Genomic DNA, 9086 nt, shown 5'->3' with positions numbered 1-9086 from the left:
AGGCCCAAATTGTGTGTGTTCTCCTTCGCAGGCCTGGTCCTCCAACTTTCCTCGACTTTGCAGGTAACTAATCTGGAGCTTTTCTAAAGCTCTTTTCTCAGTGTCGAGGTGTTGAGTCAACTCCCAGCTCAACAAATACCTGCAGCGCAAGGTGCGCTTTTCCGAATTCCCCCGAAGAGGGAGCGACACGTGCTCGTGTTTCTACTATGTAATTCACGCGTGCCTCCACTCGACTACGGACGACTAGAGTAATACTGCTATTAGTTTGCGTGTGCTCACAAGCTGCTTGAAGGGCGCTGGTAATATTATTCCTACTATCTATCAACTATGAGCTGGGGCGGTAATGCAATGATGGACCTCCGATTAATAATATCCGATACGATAGTAGGAATGGCAGTTTTGTGAGCTTTCATAGGCTCTTCCACATTCACGCACAATCTAGTGGTATCTCTCTAGGAATCCTGTTGGGTAGAGAGAACAAAAAGTCCCTTCCCTCGTTTTGGAAGGTTGTTCACAGCAACGCTTGTTTTATATGGTGACCTCTTTAGGTAGTTCAACACCTTGCTCTCCTTGACTCTTCTCATTGTCGAGGTTCTGAGTCCGGTTCCAGGTGTACAAATAGGTGCAAGTCTGGATAGGGAATCTCCCCAAGTGGGTGAGCCTACGCTCTTTCTTATCAGGCGACACGTGCTCGTGTTACTACATAATGCATGCATGGCTCCATTCGACCAGGAACGACTAGAGTAATACTACCATTAGTTTGTGTGTTCTCACAAGCTGCCTGAAGGGCGCTGGTAATATTATTCCTACTATCTATCAACTACGAGCTGGGGCGGTAATGCAATGATGGACCTCCGATTAATAATATCCGATACGATAGTAGGAATGGCAGTTTTGTGAGCTTTCATCACCTCCTCCTCATTCACGCACAATCTTGTGGTATCTCTCTAGGAATCGTGTTGAGTAGAGAGAACACTTCCGTTTTCTGCTCCGCCTTTTATTCTGAGTAGAAACCGCCTTTTTCGGAGGATGTTCGTAGCAATGCATGTTTTATGTAGCGCTCCACTTTGGGGAGATCATCACCTACCTGCCCAGACTGTCCTTTCCTGTACGGTACCTGGTAACTAGTGGATTCCACCCTTTCCCTCCTTTTTCAGTTTGATGGCGACCACGACCAGCCAGAGGTGAGTAAAGCATCAAGCGTTTCTTCTTTTCGATTTCAGTTTTTGTAATTGACAAGTTTAATTTTCCTCTTTTCCATTACTGCAGCTTCTAGTTAGAATCAGCACAATCCTCAGGTAAGTATTTCTTTCGTTGTGTTGCTAGTGATTAAAACGAATTCCTTTCTGCTTATATTTCCTTTAACCAACTTTAGCAAGTCTAACCGAAAATATTCACCCATGCTTGATCATAGCCAGAATTATTTTTCTGTTACAGGTATTTTATTTTAATAAAAATTAACAAAATAATTAACATACACTCAGTAAAATGCAATGTACTAAAGTAACATAAATAAAACAAAAACAAAATGTAAAAATAATAATGCAAAATACAAGTAGTTATTACAGGTTTCAACAGCAACAGCCATGACCCTGTCATCCCAATATTGGATGCAGTTCCAGAAAGTCATAAAGTAAGTATTGATATCTTCTTCTAATTATAATTTTTTAAAAAAAGAAAATTTCACAAAAAATAAAATACTGTGATCTAAAGGAAAATAAACCGAAAACAAAATGTAAAAATAATAATGCAAAATACAAGTAGTTATTACAGGTTTCAACAGCAACAGCCATGACCCTGTCATCCCAATATTGGATGCAGTTCCAGAAAGTCATAAAGTAAGTATTGATATCTTCTAATTATAATTTTTTTAAAAAAGAAAATTTCACAAAAAATAAAATACTGTGATCTAAAGGAAAATAAACCGAAAAAAATAAATGTAAAAATAATAATGCAAAATACAAGTAGTTATTACAGGTTTCAACAGCAACAGCCATGACCCTGTCATCCCAATATTGGATGCAGTTCCAGAAAGTCATAAAGTAAGTATTGATATCTTCTTCTAATTATAATTGTTTAAAAAAAGAAAATTTCACAAAAAATAAAATACTGTGATCTAAAGGAAAATAAACCGAAAACAAAATGTAAAAATAATAATGCAAAATACAAGTAGTTATTACAGGTTTCAACAGCAACAGCCATGACCCTGTCATCCCAATATTGGATGCAGTTCCAGAAAGTCATAAAGTAAGTATTGATATCTTCTTCTAATTATAATTTTTTAAAAAAAGAAAATTTCACAAAAAATAAAATACTGTGATCTAAAGGAAAATAAACCGAAAACAAAATGTAAAAATAATAATGCAAAATACAAGTAGTTATTACAGGTTTCAACAGCAACAGCCATGACCCTGTCATCCCAATATTGGATGCAGTTCCAGAAAGTCATAAAGTAAGTATTGATATCTTCTTCTAATTATAATTGTTTAAAAAAAGAAAATTTCACAAAAAATAAAATACTGTGATCTAAAGGAAAATAAACCTAAAAAAAAATGTAAAAATAATAATGCAAAATACAAGTAGTTATTACAGGTTTCAACAGCAACAGCCATGACCCTGTCATCCCAATATTGGATGCAGTTCCAGAAAGTCATAAAGTAAGTATTGATATCTTCTTCTAATTATAATTTTTAAAAAAAAGAAAATTTCACAAAAAATAAAATACTGTGATCTAAAGGAAAATAAATAAAACAAACAAACCAAAAAAAGAAAAAAACAATTAAAAAAAAAGAAAAAGTTATTCAAGTTTTCAGCACCAGCAGCAGCAACACCCATGACCCCTCTCATCCCCATCTTGGAAGCAGTTCCAGAAATTCCTAAAGTAAGTAATAATATATTTTTTTTTTTATAAGCAACTCCAACTTCCCATCGAATTCATAAAGGTTTCATTTATTGTATCAATGTGTCTTGGTGGTGCTGCAACCACTACCTTGATTTATTTCTAATTTTCTAGTGATTGTTGAGACTTCAGGACTCTAAACCACCTTTTAGCACTTGTTTTGTACCAGCTGCTGAATTTGCTTTGTTTTAGATGGGTTTCAGTTAATTTCTTAATTTACTTGATTTCTTTTTTGTCTAATGACTTTTGATGATTCCAGCTTCTAATTAGCCCTTTCTTTTCTTGTTCTCCAGTACCGTTGAACATTACTCGCTTTTTTCGCACCTGATAAATTTTGCTAATTTCTTTTTTCTCTTTTTGTTCCAGACTTTATCCTGTCTATTAACTTTTATTCTCTTTCTAGTTCTCTTGCAGCGTTGAACATTACTTGTTTTTTTAGTTATTTTTACTAATGAGTGTTGAGACTTGAAGATTCTAAAAGAGCATTTCTTTACAGCACCTGATGAATTTTTTCTTATAATGTCCTATTTACTTGATTTCTTTTTTGTCTAATGACTTTTGATTAGGGGTAGGCTATAGAAACAAAATTTTTCAAATAAATGCCAAAACTGGCTTATTACCTTCATTTATATGTAAATAGATGGGAACAAGTGATTTTGTTCAAACGGGTCAAAATTGGAGGGTCGCTGGCCCCAAACGTGATTTGACCGCGTCAACGCGTGAAAATAGCCCAAATTTCGGCCCCGAACACACTTAATCATTTATTGAAAGCCACAGGGTGCATTTTTTCGCTATAAATGCATTTGTATCATTAAATCTAACATTCCCATTGGCTATCCCACAAGTAGGGTTTTTTTTTTTTTAGGGTATCTCAGAGTCCAAAATGGGTCAAATTACCCCAAAATTAGCCAAAAATGGTCGGAAATCACAGATTTTCCAAAATGCACATCCCATGGGCTCAAAGACACCTCTACATGGCAGAAACTGTTGGGAAATGCTTGAAGCAGGCACTCTCCTAACTTTTGCACTGTTAATGAGGGGTATAAGGACCTTTAAAAGGGGCTAAATATGGCCGATTTAGCCAATGAGTCAAAAAGTCCCTAAGAATCAACATAGGTTGTCAAAAAGGGGCTTAATTTGAGTTATAGATGGAAAATTACCAAATAAGGAAATGTTTTCTTTCTGTATCAATGGAATGGCATCTTTAAATAGTCACGATAACATTGCATAGCATTAATTGTGAATTTGATTGAACTAAGATTATAATTACGACGATTGGACTTATCTTCTGCTTGATTCTCTTCCAACTGAGGCTGAATGTGTTCAAGCTGTGCAGCAACATCATGCTGCCAAATATGGTACCACGACACAGAAAAATCATATTGACCAGTTCTCCTTGCGATTACTACAATTGTGGCAGAAAGCCTTTGGAAGTGATGTTCGTTATGTTACAATACCTGGGATAAAACATAAACTTGATCGATGGCTAAAAATTTACGATAAAGATGTCTACGAAGCAAAGGGTTCCAGACGTGTGAATATAATTAAATGGAAACGAGAGCACCATGTCCTTCTCAATATACTTTCAAAAGATGTGAATCCTGATGAATTTGATGTACATGAACGAAGATTCTTTGCCGATCAAAAGTCTCTCTCTCTCGCAAATGGCTCATTGTGCCAGAGCATGATACCTCAAACAATTTGAACTACTCATTAAACAGATCGGGTACAATCCGTAGCACTGTCCCATGTACCGAGATCGCCAGCCAAACACATGTCACTTACAATCTGCGAACTGGTGCACGGAATTTCCAGGAGTCAATCAAAATAGCTGTAGCAAATTCCTGTGCTGCAGCCAACATTTAATGCATTATATTGATATTTTACTGTTGAATGATTTTAAAGTAATGTGAAGTGAAGCTGTGTCTTGAAATAAGAAAATAATTCCTTTGCTAATTACTCATAGCTTTTATCAAGTTATTCAATATATTGGTTACAAATCTAGAAATAGCGAATCGAGGGCCATTTTCATCAATTTTGGGGTAACTATGAGAACACTATGAATTCAGACTCTTCTTGGACAGCATTTTATTGACATTCAATGTTCAATTTACAATTAATTACTTTCTGAGAAGTTGATGTAGTAAAGTTACAATGTTTCTAAACAGTATCATTGATGAATGAACTAATGATTCATATGTTATGTACCGTAAAGCGTAATTTTGTCATTTTTGGATTGTTTTGACCCTTTTTACATCCCCCAAAGATCTCTAAATACAAATGGAAGTCTTCCAACTGTAAAAAGCCATACAGGAGTTTTTATAGGAGCCCGATGAGATATAATACCTGCATTTTGGGGATTATCCGTGATTTTCATTCATTTTTGGCTAATTTTTGGGTAAATTTGACCCATTTTGAACCCTTAAGATACCTTGAAAAGCCCTATATAGGTGGGATAGAATGTTAGATTTAAATTTATAGAGCCATTTATGGTCAAAAATTGCACCCTGTGTGTCTTGGGAGGTGCATTTTGGAAAATCCGTGATTTCCAACCATTTTTGGCTAGTTTTGGGGTAATTTTGACCCATTTTGGACTCTGAGATACCCTAAAAAAAAAAAACCCTACTTGTGAGATAGCCAATGGGAATGTTAGATTTAATGATACAAATGCATTTATAGTCAAAAAATGCATCCTGTGGCTTTCAATAAATGATTAAGTGTGTTCGGGGCCGAAATTTGGGCCATTTTCACGTGTTGACGCGGTCAAATCACGTTTGGGGCCAGCGACCCTCCAATTTTTTTGTTCCCATCTATTTACATATAATAAGCCACTTTTGGCATTTATTTGAAAAATTTTGTTTCTATAGCCTACCCCTATTTTGATGATTCCAGCTTCTAATTGGCCCTTTCTTTTCTTGTTCTCCAGTACCGTTGAACATTACTCGCTTTTTTCGCACCTGATAAATTTCGCTAATTTCTTTTTTCTCTTTTTGTTCCAGACTTTATCCTGTCTATTAACTTTTATTCTCTTTCTAGTTCTCTTGCAGCGTTGAACATTACTTGTTTTTTTTTACTTATTTTTACCATACGCACAGATTTGGTAAAGTTAGCCGAAAACAATTATATATAACATTTCTTCAGTTTGAACTCATTTTTGCCGAGAGAGATAGGTTTCCTTGTTCATGTGGATTTGTATGTAAATGCATGAACAATATGCTTTGTAATTATATACAAATATTTACATTACTATTTTTTTTTTTTTTTTTTTTATTACAATTTCACCCCAAACAAGGCACTTTGCCACTATCAGGGGGAAACATCTACTAGGGTACTATGTAGGGATTTGGGCAGGGAGGTGTTGGTTCACGTTGCACTTGAACTTATGCATGTCAGTACAGTTGGGGAAGCAGTGACCTGGAATGGAATTCCAAATTCTAGCAGTTCTGGGGAAGAAACTACTGGAGTAGAAAGATCTTTTAAATGTAGGGATCTCTACAGTGTGGGGGTGGGATTTTGCAGCTTGTCAGGTCTGTCGAGGGTGTTTACGTTGTGGGGGCACAAGTGCTTGCAGTTCATCAGAGCATTCACCATTATAATACTTGTAGAACAGGCAGAGGGATGCAACGTTTCGACGATGGGACAGAGGCTGAAGCTTAGATGCCAGTTTAGGGCCTATCAGATTTGCGACTCTCTTTTGAACCCTGTCAAGGAGTGAGAGACTAGTAGCCGATGCACCAGCCCAAATATGACAGCAATACTCCATACATGGGCGAATAGTGGCCTTGAGAGAGAGCCCACCTTCCTCGCAGCGGCCCTGGCAATGCTCTCGATATAATTGTTCCAGCTATAATTATCATTTTCATTATGGATCAGTAATATAATTTTACTACTGTTAATATATTCTAATAAATTATAATATATTAAATAACTATAAAAACTAAAACTAATAATTAAAAACAAAAAAAATCATGATTAGATACTAAAACATAACTTATAAATTAGCGCTAAATTAAATTATAACTGATCAAATAATAAACACTAAACCTCGACATAAATGTAAATATCAAAATGTTAAATTGTATAAATACTGAAAGATTAAACACTAATACTAAAATAATACTTTAAAACCAAAAATATACCAGAGAATAAGTGATAAGCTGTTCTAAAAATATCTTGCTGATCCATATAAAAAAATGATAATAATAATGGCATATTAAAAATTAGCAATTATTAGAATAACGATTGCGCTCAAATTCGAGTTTGCCCTTTACACGCCTTTGCAGTAATATTTATGCCCCAAAACTGAAAAATGTGGCTGATTACTTGGACCTGAAAGTTCTAAACTAGCATAATTGTCTGGCATCTCAGTACTTTGTACAAAACTAGCATTTTAGCCGTGGGAGTTTGGGGGTTTTGTGTTGAGCCAAACAAGGAAAAACGCGTGGTAGCAGGGAGGAAGGCTAGAACCCGTTACGTGTTTGCGTGTATGACCACTGGCAGTGACGTAGGTTTAAATTAAAGCTAGAGAAAAGAAAGCACGGCATGACTTACAAATACATCGTGGATTAAAGCAACCCCCTAGCTATTTGTCGCGTGAAGTAATAATTACACTTATATATATTTTTCCTTTATTTTTAACTTTGACACAGTAACCATTATTGATTAAGGGTCATATGAATTTATTACGTTAGATCCATGGCCAAGGAAACTATATCTAACATTTCAATGGTTTATACTATAAGTTGTACACTTTCACTTTTATAGATATATCCATTTCAAAATTACTCGGACTTGTAGCGACATGATTCCATTTCCGTTGGATTAAAACTTGTCTCTTTTTTCTTTTTTTTTTTTTTTTAGCAACCAGCCGAAACTTCTCCCAGAAGAAGACCACTCCCATCCAAAATTTCTACAAGAACAGGATAGCCGCCGCCACTTCAGGGTCCTGGATATGACCTTAAACTGTATCCGATGGTAAAGCTCCATAAGCGGGCTTGGGGAGTGTGGAGCCACCCTTTAATTACCATTGCTCCCAGGTCCACTCTGACCCGGAGTGGTAGTACCTGTTAGGGTCCCCACTGTGGGTTACATATTTTTCTTCTAATAAACCTTTTAAAACTATAAGTCTATTTTCTGTGTTATCTATTTGTTATACATCATGTTTATTGATATCTGGTAAACGATTTATAAGCCCCGAATTTAACTGTGATATTCGTTTTCAGCATACTCGAAAACATTAAAAAAAAATCGACATAGAATTACATATCAAATATAAAAAAAAAAAAAAGCTAACCCTGACCCCCAGCCCTAATCCATCCTAGAGACAATTTGATCAAAGAGGAGCAGCATGAATATCAGCAATAATGTATGCAAAAAAAAAAAAAATTACTTAATATTGGTTTGAACTATAAAGAACTCTGCACTTGGTGAGTTTTGGTCATTTTTGGATATATTACTATTTTCGGCATGACCATTAAATACTTAATATTGGTTTTGTCTTTAAAAGTCAAACAGCATTTTTGAAGTAGTTTTTAACAAACATACAAATTACTTTGAACTATAAAGAACTCTGCACTTGTAGAGTTTTCGTAATTTTTGGATATATTACTATTTTCGACGTGACAATTAACTACGTATGGAGGTTGGCTTTGTTTTAATATGCAGGGAGACGACGGTCTCATGACAGTCACCTCGGTCTTGTTCTAATTTGAGCCTGAACACTTGTTATGTTCCAAAGTAAATAAACGCTTTAAAATAAGTTAAAACAAAAAGAACTTCTCAGATATTAATCAAGGCAGATAATTCAAGTCAGAGTTACCTTTAGGAAACCATATGAAAATATACTCACAAATACATGTATATATATACATATATATGTGTGTGCTTTCTCAAGGGAGATAATAAAAATAAGAGTTATCTCCCTTGAAAATGTACTAACAAATATATATATATATAGTAATTTATGAAATATATATGGCGATTAAGCTACACTGAATATTCGGCGTTTCATCCACTATAGGATTTGTCAGGCTAACGAATCCTATAGTGGATGAAACGCCGAATATTCAGTGTAGCTTAATCACCATATATGTTTCATAACGAGCTCTACCAACGTATTGAGCAGTTTTGAAGTAAATACTTAAAGTTTATGCATAAATCTATACTTTCGTATATTAATTTTATGTGA

At 35.1% G+C, this 9086-nt stretch overlaps 1 long non-coding RNA gene across 1 annotated transcript; it reads left to right on the top strand.

Moving 5' to 3' along the window:
- Positions 1–369: 369 nt before the first annotated feature.
- LOC145271025 (uncharacterized) lies at positions 370–8023 on the top strand. Its single transcript, XR_013865659.1, has 2 exons — positions 370–1184; positions 1270–8023. It is a non-coding gene; the product is annotated as an uncharacterized LOC145271025 (long non-coding RNA).
- Positions 8024–9086: the final 1063 nt, after the last annotated feature.

Source organism: Euprymna scolopes, chromosome 46, assembly GCF_053919585.1.
Source record: "Euprymna scolopes isolate OS-2025 chromosome 46, ASM5391958v1, whole genome shotgun sequence".
Lineage (NCBI taxonomy): Eukaryota > Metazoa > Mollusca > Cephalopoda > Sepiida > Sepiolidae > Euprymna > Euprymna scolopes.
The sequence above is the reverse complement of the archived record's forward strand: the minus strand, read 5'-3'. Positions and strand labels throughout refer to the sequence as shown.